We start from the raw sequence: 16986 nt of genomic DNA on the forward strand, positions 1-16986 counted from the left end.
ACTTTTGACTCCAAAATAAAGTGTTTTCCTTACCCTAAGTATAAACTATCCATAAAGTTTGCTCCAGATATGTGATGTGGAACTAATATTATAATATTTGTGCAAAATGCAATTTTCTTCTTCAACTCTAGTAAACATTACCATTGAGCTTTCAGTCCCAAATACAATTTTGTAACCCCGAGTGAGAAACATCTGCAAAGTTTGGTAACTACAAATAGTAAAAACAACTTATTGAGCAGGAACAAAATTTGTAATAGACAGATGGATGGAACAACATCCTTACATAATAAGCTCTGCCTTATGGCTGGTGTTGAGAAAGTCCACTGTTTGATTATCCATTTGATCATCTGCAATTATGACCAAAATATTGGCAAAATGCTAGAAATTCCATCAATGAATCAGAATATGAGCAGATCATACCATTATTATAATCAGAAAAACACCCCAGAAATACTACAATAGTCACTACTGCACATACCTGTATTCTGTTTACCAAATGATGTCATCTGCATGTTTCATAACCAATGCATTTATAATGGAGACTTAGCAATCATGATGAATTATTCTTGGTTGAAACATTACCAAGTTTCTTTTTCAAATATGAAATTTTTATAAAAAGCTGTTTTACTTAACTTGTGTAAATAATTCCATAAAGGTATCATAATTTTGGGGGGCATTGGTTCTATTTACCTAGCACATTTCAAGTGTGACTGAGCTCTCTGTTATTTTTCCAGTGATATCCAACTTTTCATGCTGTATCACTCCACCCAAGTATTCCTGCGGTGGAATTTGATGAAAAAAGCCACAATATGTTCCAAGTGGTCATCAGCCTGAGGTCTAAAAGCCACAATATGTTCCAAGTGGTCATCAGCCTGAGGTCAAAAACCCACAATATGTTCCAAGTGGTCATCAGCCTGAGGTCAAAAAGCCACAATATGTTCCAAGTGGTCATCAGCCTGAGGTCTAAAAGCCACAATATGTTCAAGTGGTCATCAGCCTGAGGTCAAAAAGCCACAATATGTTCCAAGTGGTCATCAGCCTGAGGTCAAAAAGCCACAATATGTTCCAAGTGGTCATCAGCCTGAGGTCTAAAAGCCACAATATGTTCCAAGTGGTCATCAGCCTGAGGTCTAAAAGCCACAATATGTTCCAAGTGGTCATCAGCCTGAGGTCAAAAAGCCACAATATGTTCCAAGTGGTCATCAGCCTGAGGTCTAAAAGCCACAATATGTTCCAAGTGGTCATCAGCCTGAGGTCTAAAAGCCACAATATGTTCCAAGTGGTCATCAGCCTGAGGTCAAAAAGCCACAATATGTTCCAAGTGGTCATCAGCCTGAGGTCAAAAAGCCACAATATATTCCAAGTGGTCATCAGCCTGAGGTCAAAAAGCCACAATATGTTCCAAGTGGTCATCAGCCTGAGGTCAAAAAGCCACAATATGTTCCAAGTGGTCATCAGCCTGAGGTCAAAAAGCCACAATATGTTCCAAGTGGTCATCAGCCTGAGGTCTAAAACTATATAGCTCTAGAAAATTTTTGGGGTTGAGTTGTTTCTCAGAAAGTCTGTAATTTCAGAATGAACTAAATACAGCTCTCCCCTGTTTTAACAAGATAGTTGGAGACCATAACAGCCAAATGAAGGCAGAGAAGGGAAATAACATAAGCCCTAGTCAACATATAGTAATAAATATATTTTTCTTTGTGTATTAAATTTGTCAAGGAATAATGTTTTAAAAAAGAAACAAATACACAAAGCTTCATGTTGTTTTCTTTCAAACCATACTGTCATACAGTTGATAGTCCAATTCCAATACAATGGTTTCATTTTGGTCACAGGGACCATATCAGTACATTATATCAAAAATTAGATTATAATGATGAGCATTATAAAAATAGAGAGCTGCATCTTTTGATTCATTATAAATGTTTATAATACCTGGCTGATATCACTACACCAGCCTGCCTTCTCTTGGTAGGTGGAGGCCACCAGAATGATCGTTTTGATGGGACCGCTTTTGGAGTCGACTACAATTCGGAAGTCCAGCCCATTGTAGTCAGGTAGCTTCTCTTTCTCAACTGAGGCTGATGGCAGAAGACTGGCCTGCAATGACAAGCTCCCAATACCGATACTGGAGTCCAGAGAAGCCGCTGGAAAATGAAATAAAGCTAGAGCTATGTGTGCAATTCACAAATGTCCCTATCACAAGAATTCGCTCCATATGGACTAGAAAACAGAAACTTGTGTTGGGAAAACAAAATCAGGAAAAAATGGGCATTCTGGGATAATAATTCCTCTACATGTTGTGTAATGCTTGAAATCTCTTTCAGGGTCTCACCAATACAAACATCATCACATCATCTCTTGTAAAGATATGACATTGAACAAAGACCTTAACTCAACACTGTCTAAAATGGAGCAGACAAGACAAGCCCATAAAATACACATCTAGGTCTAAAAGACCCATTTGTTTTCACACCCATCTACATTTTCAACTCCACTATAGATAAATTGTGGGAAAAACAGAAGCAAAGGCCCACCAAGTGATATCTGGGATATGTACAATAAATCTGAGTAAAGTGAATCATTAATGGTTTATTTTTCAACAAAATTACTTACAGAATTACCAAGCATGTGCTTAAACTCAAACCTGATTGGCACAAAATTTATAAAACTGATGTTCCACAAAACCTACCATAATCAGACACATTCCTGACATTTACATTTGCCAGTTTTAGCCTGTTGGGAAAATAATTAATTCCAGTGGTGTTCTAAATAAGATCCAGCAATAAAGGAGTTGATGTGCCTGTAGATATAGACTGCCTACAAAAGAATACTCCACTACCTAAGACTATCTACAAAGTTTGATCAAGATTTCAAATTGGTAACAAGTTCAGTCAATCAGATGCAAGACCAGCAAAATAATATGCAAAGATAACTCATTATATAGAAATAATTTCAGATATTGATAGTATTAGCCCATATTGTAAGGTCCAACAAACTCAATCAAGAATGTCTCAAGTTTGGTAGCAATCCCAGCTATCAAATATGAGATCATGTCATCAATATGTGTGGATTTCACTCATCAAAATTGTGCAAGACCTTGATGACATAAGTCAATTGACCAGTCTAATCAAAAGTGGATTGTAAAAATATAGCTTCCAGAATGAGAGACTTGACTTCAGTGGATGTTCAAAATAAACCAAACAGTAGCCAATATCAACAATGTTTTAAAATACTGACAAGAATTAGCATGAAACAAATGTCATTTACAGACCTGCCAACTCTAACAAGACATGTCATTAAGACAATCTATGTGTTTCTGCAAGTTAAACAAATTTTCATTAAGGTTTAACAAAACATGTATTGCTTTTGTCAACTAGGAAATATGCATTTAAAAAGTTCAGATCTGTCATCTGAAACTGATACAGTGAAAGCAAAAGTTATCTCAAGGAACTATTTCATGTTAGAAAATAAGGCAACACTCCCAATTTAGTATCGATTTCAGTGAACAATCTTTCCATTTCAAATCAATAGAAAGGAACTCCTTAATAGAAGTTTTCAATATTGGGGGGCCACTAATTTGGAACAGAATCCCAAAGAATATAAGAGAAAGTGCAAATATAAATGGATTTTTTGTAATTTAATTCAACTGAAGAGACATGTCAATTGTTTAAATGACAAATACATTACATCTTAAAGTGTAAATTCTGAAAATTTTGTACTTTACAATATATACAGAATGTACACAGATAGTGCATAAAAAACTAGATTTTGGACTCCAAAGCAAACCCTATCATGGTCGTGTTTAGAAAAACATGATTTTTATGAATCTTAACCCAAAAGTTATTTTTCAACAATAAAAAAAACCCCTATATTTCTTGACCACCATGATATATACCTGTAATCCGTAAACTCTTAGTATGTATGAAAAGTAAACAGTTATGCTAAAAGCTCAGCTTATCCATCCTCAGGGCATACAGCAGATATTGAGGTAATTAAAAGCCTGGTAAAGGGTCAGAAATAAACAACAACCATTCAGAGATTATTTAATTGGTAGACAATAGCTAGGGTGATGTGTCTGTCAAATTCTGCTGTGAGAGAGTTCATTTAGCTAATTTGCATCAGTGAAGTACATGAGGTAGAACAACCCAATTCGTCTGAAGTTATCTTCAAATATCAAAGAGACATTGTGAAGAACACCGATGTTATCACACAGCATAGCATTTAAAAGAATGTTGAAGCCAACTTGAATAAAATTTGTGATCGGTGGCAAATTCTTTTTTACTCCATATATAAAATGCAAAACATGATTATATCAGCTAAGAAATAGTGTTCAAATGTTATTCATTTCTGAAGAGTGTGATTCAAGAAACAACAGGCTATCAGCAAAACCCCAGCAACAATAAATTTGAAAACTGCAAGTTGATAGAGTTTTACATTGTCAAACATGGCAGCAAGAGGGAACATTTTATTTATTTCACATACCGCAAACAACATAAATGACTAAGTGTAGCAAAATAGAGCACCACCTGTATGTAGCATATCTGACATGCTGAAATGAACATTCAGATTTGTTCTCTTTATTATTATTTATTTAGTTAAAATACTAACTATTAATTGACCGATGCTTTTCAGGATGATTTTTGCCATGAAATAAATTGGTTGAAAGACATTAATAAGCACACACTCATCTTTGCACAGTTGATTTGTGTTGATAAAACATTAACATCTGAACAGGGCAAAAGCAAAAACATTTATTAATGCTGTGTTACCAGTAAAGACCAATAACTTTAAATATTGTTTTCCCCCTTTCCCCAATGAAATGGTCAGTCACAAATTGAAAAATATATTTATTTTTCTATAGAGTCAAACAACGCATTTCTCATGGTCAAACTACATCAGATACAGTTCTGCCAATGTTATATCATCAAGAACAACTCAGTTCTGACCAGGACTCGCTCTGAGAATTCAGCAGTACAACAGTACCATCCAGTCTCTAGTGAGTGCAAAGATGAACACTAATGACACTTGCATTGCTTTCAAATCCACTGTTGAACTACTGACAGCAGCAAAGACTTCATCAAATTAAGCATACATTTTGCCATCCAAAAGAAAATTGTTTGTATTTATTGTGAATGTCAGCGTGGTTGTGATTATGTGAATGTTTGTGATGAGTATGGCGATGTATTTGACAATGCAGAGTCTATAAGTATAAGTCTGTAAGTTTATTAAATTCTCTGAAGAAAACAGACAAGTCGAATATTGAGGCTGTCTATTAACTTTTTTAACAGCACCATATATTCACCCATACAGTAGGAAAAGGGAAGAGACAGCAAAATTACAGTCAAGGACCCGAAAGGAGGCTGAAGAGAGAGAGAGAGAAAAAAGAGGAAAAGAAATAAGTCAACTCTAACCTGTCACCAATAATCTGGAGGGAAAGTCAAGCAACCAGGTCATGCAGGCATGCTGGGTAATCGAGTTCAATTGTTCGATTTCACAATGAAATTTGTGTAACTGGTATTAACAAAATACCTATATGCAATTGTTTCTAAAATTTAGTAATTCTATTTCTAAGAAAAAGTATATTATTCAACAACAACAATATATATATATATATATATATATATATATATATATATATATATATATATATATATATATATATATATATATATATATCTGCTCACCTCTCTGTTTATTTCGCCCAGTGATTTCATATTTTGTTTTATTATTTACTTGACCTGGGCAATAATACAATAACACTGTTGTTGACCATCCTCTTGATAATGTTAAATCCACAATGATCACATAATGTTAGTTCGACCCTTGAATTCATGCTTTGCTGTTTGCTGTGCCATAAAACCCCAAATCAAACCAAATGCACATCTGATAATCCATAGTTTTGATACTGCAAGCATACAAAGATATTCCACTCCATTATCCCAGATTGTTTTATGTACCTTTTACCTAGTTTTAGTGAAAAACGTGCAGGTGTGAAATTGTGTCTTTGGCAACTCTGCATATGGGTTTCTCTCCCTCTCTCTGTGAAAGAAATCTAAGTCTCACTAAATGGTATTTTCAGTTGATTTTAAGCTGATAAGCAATAATTGGGACTTTAATGTCACAGCATCTGGTTCTGACAAGACATTCTTTTACCAATCTGGTCATGCATTTTTGTTTACAACTGCATCTGAAGAACATACTTCCTCATCATATGACACTGTTGATGTAGCTTTTAGGGAGGACATTAAAATGTATCCATTGGGACAATATGAGTTTGGATTTACATGCCCTCAGCAGTCACGATTATATCGTCTCTCCCTCTTGCAAAAGAATTCAATGATTTGATACTTTGTATTTTCATATTACATTTAGCTGACAATGTTTATGTTATATAAAATTTGATTCAGAAGAAAGCAGTTTTAAAAAAAAATGTGTCCTTTTAATTAGGGCAATGACATCAGCAACCTGGTTCCTCAACATGCTTCCTCTCACTGTCAGTCAAACTCTTTAGTGTATACTTGGAGTCATGATCAGTAAATCCAACCCACTTTATTAACACCATGTACACTCGAAGGTGGTGGTTGGATTATGACTACATGAGAAAGCATGGTGTACAGTCTAGGGATCCTCTACAAGGAGGCATGACAATTCAGTCAGGATGAAGAGGAAGAGGGAAGTAACTTTTTCTTAATCCTCACCATGCCATGCCACCACAATGTGTGTAGAAATAAAAGATCACATTTGCTGTACCATACTTCAAATCATGTGTAATTAATCCATCATCAAGCGAAAAAAAACAAAAATGAGCAATATCCAGAATTATTTTCTGCAGATTTATCCAAATTATAGTGAAAAAAATGCACAGCCATTCAGTTGTCTGTCTGGCGATTGTACACATAGGTCTTCCATTGCACTCCCTTTTTTTCTATGTACTGTTAAACAAGCCATTGCTTTATTACATAAAAATATAAGTATAAATGTATTACTAAAGCACAAATATCTTCATTAACAAGAGCCAATGAATTTGTTAATTCATATTTGCTTCACAAAAGTATACTTATGAAGAAAACCATGTTTCATTTGAGAACAGATCCCTCATTTTAAAATACATGTACTGACAGCGTAAGCATCATCCTAATCAATTATGTGGTTATTGTTCATAGAGCTAATGAAGAAAAACAATTAAATTATTGTGAAAATATATCTACACATTTGCATCTTTAGCAGTTGCAAGCAGTCTTACTCACCAATCTCTAATATACTCTAATGAAGGAATATGATTCTATATATTGCATTTTCATTGACCAGTAGCATTTAATGAGAACATTAGCCTAAAGGTTTTTCTTTTTGTGAAGACAAGACTGAGAACATGCACTTGTTTATTCACTTATCTTTAATCTGCATATTTTGCAATTCATTGAGCTCCTGTGAGGTCAGAAAACCAGAGCTAACTGACATGTTCCAGCCCATCTGTGCTACATTGAACCCAATCACCAACTTGCTTTTGGAGTTAACGTAAATGGGCAGATCACAAAGCTTAATGAACCTGAGAAGGCTGCTTGAAAAGAAGCAACAAGAAGCAACAAAATGACAAGTGACCTCAAATTTTAAAAGCAGTATGTCTTTTTAGGGTGACCCTATTCATGGGGAGCACACTCCCGGAACTGGAATTATCAGTGGCAGCCCAATCATTGCTGGAGGCATTGGGCTTCAAAAAGGTTGAGAAACAAGGAACCTGGGTCCCCAAACATCAGAAGGATCAGTAAAGCTATTTGTATGCAGGCTATTAGTATGCAGCATCATATAAAAACACATGATGTTTCTTGTATGAACAATACACCTGACAATTTTCTTGCTGGGAAACTTTCAACAGCTTTTAAAAGATGGCAGAATATTACTTGGGTTTGCTTGGATTCTGAATACTGTTCAAGGCTATGAAATAGAGTTAGAACAGCAACGTGTGCAAACATATATACCAAACCAAATTAAACTCTTTTTAAACGAAGACAGACTAATAAATGCTTTAAATTAACAAATTTCTTGCAAAACATAATTATTCAAAGAGTTGATTCCACACACATACAATATTTTTCAAACATTTTCATTCGACCAAAAAGAGATGGGTCTATGAGACTCATTTTGAATCTGAAACAATTTTTTAAAATGTTGAGAAGATACCTTTCAAAATGAAAAATTTAAATAGCTGTTAATGCCATGTGAAAAAAAACTTTCTTTGCATCTGTTGGCTTAAAGGATGCCTACTACTCTGTTCCTGTGGCTCTGAAACAAAGGAAGTTTTTATGTTGTTTGGGGATATATATTAATTTACCTGTTTGTAGAATGGTTGGCATTGCATCATGTTTTCACCAAGCTAATGAAGCCAGCTTTTGTATCATTGAGATGAAAAGGTTTCACAAAATTAATGAAGTATACATTGACAAGAGTTGTTTATTGGGGATTCTTATGACAGTGTAGGGAAAATGTTAAAGAAACTAAGAAACTGTACACTTGATGGATTGGGATTAAATATATTCGTCCGGAAAAATATGTGTTTGAACCCAACTGGAAAAAAAAATTCTGGGATTCTAAGCTGCTTTGTGTTACGACATACTGCTGAAACACAACATCACTATTTGTGAATTGGCTCAACATGTGGGAAAGCTTGTTGTTAGCGATCCAGGTGTAGAGTATGCACCTTTGTATTATAAAGATCAAAAACATAAGAAAGATAAACATTAAACGATATACATAAAGGTGAATTTGATGCTTATTTGTCACTTGTGGCAGAGAGCAGACTGTGTATATCTTGGTCTATATGTAATGTGCACTCAAGTTTTAAAGTAGTCTCACATGGTGAACCTCATGTTATTTTTACCAGTGACAGATTGCTTGTTGGTTGGGGAGGAGGGGTGTAAATCAAAGCTGAAACAGGTGGTCATTGTGATGAAGAGGAAAAACTATATCATATTAGTTTTTTTGGAACCAAAAGCATGTTTGGATGTGAAAAACACTCATGTGTGCATCTTTATAGATAACTCTATAGAAGTCTCAAATGTGAACAAAATGGAGGGGGGGGGTCACATTTCGAATTTGCATAAATTACTGCATAATATCTGGCTCTGGTGTACAATTAGGAGTATCTGGTTAAGTTCTTCACATTTATTGGGAAAAATGAATTGCTATGCAGAGAGATTGTCTAGAAACATAAATGAGAATTTGGAATGGAAGGAAAGTTCTACAGTCTTTAATGCTATCATTAAAGTGTGTGGGTATATAGATGTGGATTTATTTGCTTCCAGGCTAAATCACCAACTTCCAAGTTATGTTTCACACAGACCTGACTCAAAAGCTATAGCTGTTTTTGTTTTTTCTTTAAAATGGAATTACAGTTGTCATTTGTGCTTTCCACTTTCAGTCCATGGGGAGCAGAACTGAAAATAAAACTCCCAAGATAAAGCAGGTCTTATTTTGGTGGCACCACTACGGCCAACCCTGGTTTCTGAATCTCCTGCATGCTGTAGTCGGTCCTCTTTTTCTGCTGCCATGCCCACAAGAGATTCTACAACTGGCACACAATCTGCAACAATTACACCTGCTCCACAAATAGAATATGTGTTTTCCATTTATCAGGACAATAATCAAAAATCAAGGATTATCAGAGAAGCTGACAATGTGTGGCATTCGCTTCTGCATGCTCTTTCTGCCCCCACCAGTTCATAAATAAACGTAACATTGAAGTGAACTGTACTGTAGCTTTTTCTGTGTGGTGTAGTATCCAACAAGACACATCTACATATCAAGTTAATGACTGCAAGTAGTTCAAAACTGTGTAAAAGGCAATACAAGTTCAAATCACTGGAACATGACTTATATGCTTCATTAACCTGGTTTTGACTGGTGTAGTACAATTCATGATGCACATACTTTCCAAGATGAATGACTGCAGCATGCAAAAATGACTGAGAAACAGAGCTTAACCCTAACCTGTCTCTTGACACAAGATGGACAAAAATCATTAATTCAAGGCCTAGACCCGCTTTGTGACCTGGGCAATTACAGTTACATTAAAATAAACTGCATGAACTTACTTTCTTCTTCAAAAAAACTGCCACTGACATCAGAGGAGGGGTCCTCTATTATTGTGCAGTCTATCAATGGAATCTTCCCATGATGCTGAAAATAATAAAAATTAATAATAATAATAATAATAATAATAATAATAATAATAAACAATAATAATAATAATATAGTACTCCCTCACATTAACACTATTCAAGGGATCTTCTAAGGATGCAAATTTCTGTCGATCTATGACGAGCATATTAATTTGGGCCAGAGAACAATTAATTAGACTTATGAGGACAGGTGCTTGTTAAATTGCTATATTGCAATGATTTCTAATGTCTGTGTTGGGAGAGGAAGTTATTCTTAATTAAGCCTTTATTTACTTAACCATTAGACAACTAAAAAAGGGGAGGTTAACTTTGATTTTATATCGGAACTGTCAGAAGCTGAGTTTTTCCAGCTCTGTTGTTTGGAAATCTAAAAGTCAGGCTGACTGCAATTTTGGCGTCTGTTTATAAAAGGCGGTAAATATATTTAATCCTGATTGTTTACGCTAAAAAAGGGGCGTGGTTCTACATGAAATTTCTTGGGGTTGAATTGCCCTCATTGAAAAAAATCTAGTCAGTCTGCATTTTTCCAGCAAGAGTGAAAATGTAAAGGGACTCTGAGATTGAATTTGGAGGAAATTCTCTTGTAAAACATTGGTCAAAGGCACCGGATGTCTGGAAAGTCAACGGACACAATTTTGGTGGTAGAAGTGAACAAAGCTTGAAAGCACAAGGGGAAATAGCTCCATGGATGTATCCACTGGATTTATGATCCTCAGTCGTATCCACATACCTACTTATCCAAGTATCTATATATCTACGTACTTACATATCCACCTACCCATACAAAGTTTGAGGGCCAAAAAGAGGCAAGACAGTAGGGAGGTTGTAAAAGGTCAAAGCGAAAGGACCTAGAGGAACCACCACAGTGAAGTTGGAGTGGTCTGGAATAAGCAGGTTATGAAGTTGTACAAGGCAATGACTTTGATCATTCATTCAATTATATGATGAATTAATTCTATAATTTAAATCAGAGAGGCTATTTGTATAAATATATTTGTGATTGAAATTTGGTGAATGATTTATTTAAAAATAGCAGTAAGTGTTTTGTCCAGTAAGCACCATGGTAGCCAACCAAGGCCGATCCAGTGATGGGATTCATACCCGTTCTAGTCTTTAAGTCCATCATACAATACACTCAGCCACTTAGCAGAAGTTTCCTGCCTCCATCAGTTTGCTTCTTATGACATGCAGGACAGTGTATCCAGCCTTTTCAAATGACTGCCTTATTCATGAGGATACTTTATACTGGTTCTTTTTATATATATTACATTATAATAAAAAATGACACTGGCCAATATACCCACTTTATAAAAGATCTTCCCTATATTGTGGCACTTTATAGTGAAGTAGTACTGAAATAATAATATTAATAATACAAACAATAAAGGGGCCCCGAGTGGCCGAGTGGTCTAAAGCTCTCTTCATTACGGATCACCGCCATCTCACCTCTGTCTGCATGGGTTCGAGTCTAGGATTCGGCTAATGTGGGTATGTGAGAAAGCTTGCCAGTAGCTTCTCATGGGTCGGTGGTTTTTCCTGGGGTTCTCCCGGGTTCTTCCTCCACCATTAATACTCACTGCCATGCATAGCCTATTGTGTGCTGAAAAATGGCGTTAAATCCCACAACAACAACAAGAAATAATAAAAGCACCAATAATAATAGTAAAATCTGCATAAATTTGACAGTAGTGTGACCGAACTTTGGCTGTTTAATGAAGGTAACCATGATGATGAGCTTTCATTCCATTTTTGCAGATATATAGTGATAGGTCATGTCCATCCATTACAGCATCCATCCATCCTTGTAACTTAACTTCATGTTTTACCATCCATTACAGCATCCATCCATCCTTGTAACTTAACTTCATGTTTTACCATCCATTACAGCATCCATCCATCCTTGTAACTTAACTCCATGTTTTACCATATATACTCAAGAATACGCCAAATATTTTAGGAAAAAATAAAGGCCTGGAAGAATAGGGAGACGGCTTGACTACATACCAAAGTCTAAACTGGAAAGTTTTTAAGAATTTTTTTTTGACTAACATAACAAATGAAATAATTTTTTCCAGTGTCCAATATGAACAAAAATACATTCTGGGTGTAAGATCGCTTACATCAAAGCAAAATACAACTCAGTTTCTAAGGTATCAGCATAATTTTCAAAACATTATTTCCAAAACTTCATTATCGTATTTTGGATTTATCATTAAAGTTTAGTGCAGTGGTGCCTATGACTCCAATCCAATGGATGTACTTCATTCAGTGGAATGTATTTCATTCAGCACATGTTCAAACCTACAATGTACATGATGTGGAACCATTATGTAAATACACTCACTAGCCTAATTGCGAGCATTGAATAAAACCCTATTGTTGTTCATTGATGGCATACAGAGATAATATTTTAATGAGTTAAGTATTTACAATCTCAAGGCAAAATAAAAACAAAATTACTGTTGCAGTGATATAAAAAGTCTAATGCAGTAACACATAACAACCATAATCAAGTCTAAAGGGAGAGGTAGTGTTACAGCACCCCATGAATGGTAAATTCTTGTCATCATCTGATCAAGTTATACACAAAACTGAAGTAGGCAAAAATAATAAGAAAACTGAAAATTACATAAATTTCTTGACTTTTCAAATAAATTTATGCCATTTCTATGTGATAATTGTACTCGAGAGTTATATGCGTAATTTTTGCTAATATATGTATATTAGTTTGCCTAAAAAAATGTATTTATAACTTACTGCATGCATCTTGTGATGCTGTCTCAGACTTTTGGGTTCACTTTTACATGGGTCATGCACCTTTTAGTGTTTATATACCTATTGAGTTGGGGGGGGGGGTCAACTTATATGCAAATGGGTTGATACATGAATATTTAGAATACCTTTGTTGAGTATAGTGATAGTATTTGGTATGATCTATTAAGAGTATGAACAGATGACAGGGAAGCAGTTTTCATGTACCAAATGCAGCTCTTGGGGTAGGAGGAGGTAGGGTTGGGTTAAAGTGCACTTTTTCTTAAGTAATATACACTGTTCCATGTAACCTTAACATATCACCTACACCAAATGTGGGGTTGACAGGAACACCAAATGTGGGGTTGACAGGAACATATGTGGTATGATGTTTCAGATGGCAATAAAGAATGTTAAGTTCACCAACAAATAAGTGCAGATATTTGTGATGGCAGCAACCTTTTATGTTTCATATTACGATAACTAATCAGTATTTTTAATATGCAATAACGAGTATGCAGCATTGTCTAGATGACAACATATGCCATACCCAAAAGATATAAACGTGGACCCCATTAAAGAAATGCAAAATAATTTGTCCAAGTCCTGTATATATGCATATTTTAAATTTATTGAGCACAACACTTACAATTTCCACCTCAAAGTACACAAGTTTTGATGGATCCATGGAGAATTAGAGATTTGATGGATTCATGGGGCCTTTGTGATATAGCAAGCCATTTCTTTGCAATCAGATTCAGGACTGAGGTATACAAACTATCTTTGGCTGAACTGCAGTACTTTCATCCAAAAGCACTTGTGCAACATCATGGGTAAATGTACTTAGTATTGCTAAATTTTAGATAATCTTATTTGATCATTTTGCCATCTTAACTTTGTTGTCTGCACTGTATTTATCATCCTTTCCTTGTACGCTTACATTATTGTAAAAATTATTTTATCAAGCACTTAAAAAACTCATGCAAACATTAATGTATTTAAATACCTGGTTCACCTGAAATGAACTGAACTATGGAATTTCCATTCTGGATCTTGATCTCATCTAAGTTCAGTGTTCGCACATTATATAATTATCAGCCATAATAAAAAATTATATGTCCTATTTATAACTTTAGCAGGACTTAAATGCCCCAGTAACTATGAAGGTATTTTTCTAACAGACACATTGTACATGAATGAGATTTGTACAGATATTTTAAACAGGCAAATATAAACATGGACCGAGGAAAATCTGTTAAACAGGTCAGGCACAGGCCAGATTTAGAAAAAGATTATTGACATATAAAAATATTTTTACTTTATAATCAATTGTGCAGAAATATATTTCAAAATGGCACAGTAGATTTTATTGTCTTCTTGCTGAATTTTAGAAAGCATTTGATTTGTTACAACATAGTAGGTTATCTATATCACTAACAGCAAAAGGAATAATGGTCAAATGGTAAGGATTCTAAAAGATATATGTGTCGGAATAAAACAATTCTGTACGTAGTCCAAAATACCTGTCTTCCCTCCAATGCACAATCATATACATCTAAACAAAATACCTGTCTTCCCTCCAATGCACAAGCATATACATCTAAACCCTCCCTATATAGGACTTCAAAATCTTCACATTGACAACAATACCTTCACTAGCACAAAAGTAATATATCTCATTATATGTTGACAATGGCTAGAAAGAAAGATATTGATCCTGAACGACTGTCATTATATCTATAAGACATCATAATCAACAAATGCATCCACGCCTATACAGACACACCTATCAGTTGCATGATTTTCTTAACCAAACAAAACCAATGCATTATTTTAAGCTGTCAATAGAAATTCTAAAGTAGAGTTCAGTAGAGTTCTAAATAGAGCAAAGGCTATTGATTGTTCATTTACTTAGGGCTGCAGACCCCGTGCGCAATCATGCCAGCCACATTATCGATCTATTGCTCATTGCCCTTCTGGAAGCAGTCACTTCCTTAAATACACCCAAGTAAGTGATTTGGAACAGAGATGAAATCTATCTGCCACATGACATGTTGTCTATCTACTGCATAACACCTTTTTATGTAACACCTAAATCAATGATCAGACTGTGATCTATCTACTATCTGACATGTTGTCTATCTACCGCATAACCCCTTTTTATGTAACACCTAAATCAATGATCTGTGATCTATCTACTATGTGACATGTTGTCTATCTACTGCATAACACCTTTTTATGTAACACCTAAATCAACGATCTGTGATTTATCTACTATGTGACTTTAGTCTATCTATCAGAGCTGGGTACGATGAAAGAATTTGTACCACAGTATTTCTGAATATTACCATGGCACACCATAATTATATAATGGACCAACACTTCAACGTTCTGGGGCAGAATGCTCGCACTCTTTTGTTTAATTTCCATCTGTCAGAAGCTGGAAAAACATCTTGCTCAGATTTATAACTAAATAGTACCTTATTATATCAATGACATTATTTGGAGATTTTTTTAAAATTATCTTGAGATAAAAGAGAAGAAAATATTTCACCACAAAATAAGATCACAGCCTCCCCACTCCTGATGAAAATTAAAAGTGCAGTATCATATATAGTAGAGGAATTTGCTATGTGTATGCTAACTGTTTTATACATTAAAATTTAAAAACCCTAACTAATGTATGGTGATTAGGCTTATATTATAGCTCATAATGTGAAAGACAGAGCTGAGATTAGTGAGCCTATTGTTAAAAAATGGAAGTGTTGATAGTGAAGCCTATAATTTACTAGCTACACTTCTGATGTAATAGGCAGGGAATCTTTCAGTGGGATGCCTACACTTCTGATATAATAGGCAGGGAATCTTTCAGTGGGATGCCTACACTTCTGATATAATAGGCAGGGAATCTTTCAGTGGGATGCCTACACTTCTGATGTAATAGGCAGGGAATCTTTCAGTGGGATGCCTACACTTCTGATATAATAGGCAGGGAATCTTTCAGTGGGATGCCTACACTTCTGATATAATAGGCAGGGAATCTTTCAGTGGGATGCCTACACTTCTGATATAATAGGCAGGGAATCTTTCAGTGGGATGCCTACACTTCTGATATAATAGGCAGGGAATCTTTCAGTGGGATGCCTACACTTCTGATGTAATAGGCAGGGAATCTTTCAGTGGGATGCCTACACTTCTGATATAATAGGCAGGGAATCTTTCAGTGGGATGCCTACACTTCTGATATAATAGGCAGGGAATCTTTCAGTGGGATGCCTACACTTCTGATATAATAGGCAGGGAATCTTTCAGTGGGATGCCTACACTTCTGATATAATAGGCAGGGAATCTTTCAGTGGGATGCCTACACCCGGGCATAATATTTATCAGAGAAAAACAGTAAACACTCAATAAATGTGAAAATATTTAGTGGACTTTATTACTAAAAGTTTACTGACAGAAAACAAGTGTGCTCCTGACAATCATTGGGTCATTTATAGTCTTACAAAGGAATGCGCATACTTAACACATTCACAAATGCTTGTAAATAACAAAACCATAATGCGTTGTTTTTTTATTTAATCTTTTAATCCAAAATATGTCTGAAAGTTGGATTTTGCCGGAATTTATTCCATATCATCCATTTGACCACTGGGTTGGAATATATGACACCTGTCAAACGTGTGATTAGAGGATCATAAACATAATTATATTTGTAATATTCACCATTAAGTTGTGATGGATACAACTGTTTTGTATAAAAAAGATCATTTTATAAAATTATTTTGTCATGAATAATGAAAACATACTGTCAAATATTAAAGTCATAACAAGATTGCTTTCCTGACAGAAACAACAAACAATCTTGTACAGCAAAAAAATACTGTGGCATGTACCACCAGAAAAAAATACTGCAGTAAACTGGTATACCAGAAATACTGTGCACCTCTACTATCTATCATATATCATATCATCTACACATTGCTGTAAGTTCACACATAATTCTGTGTTTTTTAACTGAGATGTAGTCTATCTGTCATATGTTTTCCATCTACCT

The 16986-nt window shown here is 35.1% G+C and overlaps 1 pseudogene across 1 annotated transcript in view; it reads right to left on the reverse strand.

Annotated features, from left to right (window-relative positions):
* Nucleotides 1–13992, reverse strand: part of LOC149802312 (ras-specific guanine nucleotide-releasing factor 1-like) — a 117005-nt pseudogene extending 103013 nt beyond the window's left edge. Inside the window, exons 1-3 of the transcript XR_016420812.1 lie at nt 13918–13992; nt 10092–10176; nt 1936–2147 (exon numbers count right to left, since the gene is read on the reverse strand). The product of XR_016420812.1 is annotated as a ras-specific guanine nucleotide-releasing factor 1-like (transcript). The remainder of the gene's footprint in view (nt 1–1935; nt 2148–10091; nt 10177–13917) is intronic.
* Between the last annotated feature and the right edge of the window lie 2994 nt (nt 13993–16986).

The sequence above is a fragment of the Sinohyriopsis cumingii genome, chromosome 4 (assembly GCF_028554795.1).
Source record: "Sinohyriopsis cumingii isolate HCF-2022 chromosome 4, ASM2855479v2, whole genome shotgun sequence".
Classification (NCBI taxonomy): domain Eukaryota; kingdom Metazoa; phylum Mollusca; class Bivalvia; order Unionida; family Unionidae; genus Sinohyriopsis; species Sinohyriopsis cumingii.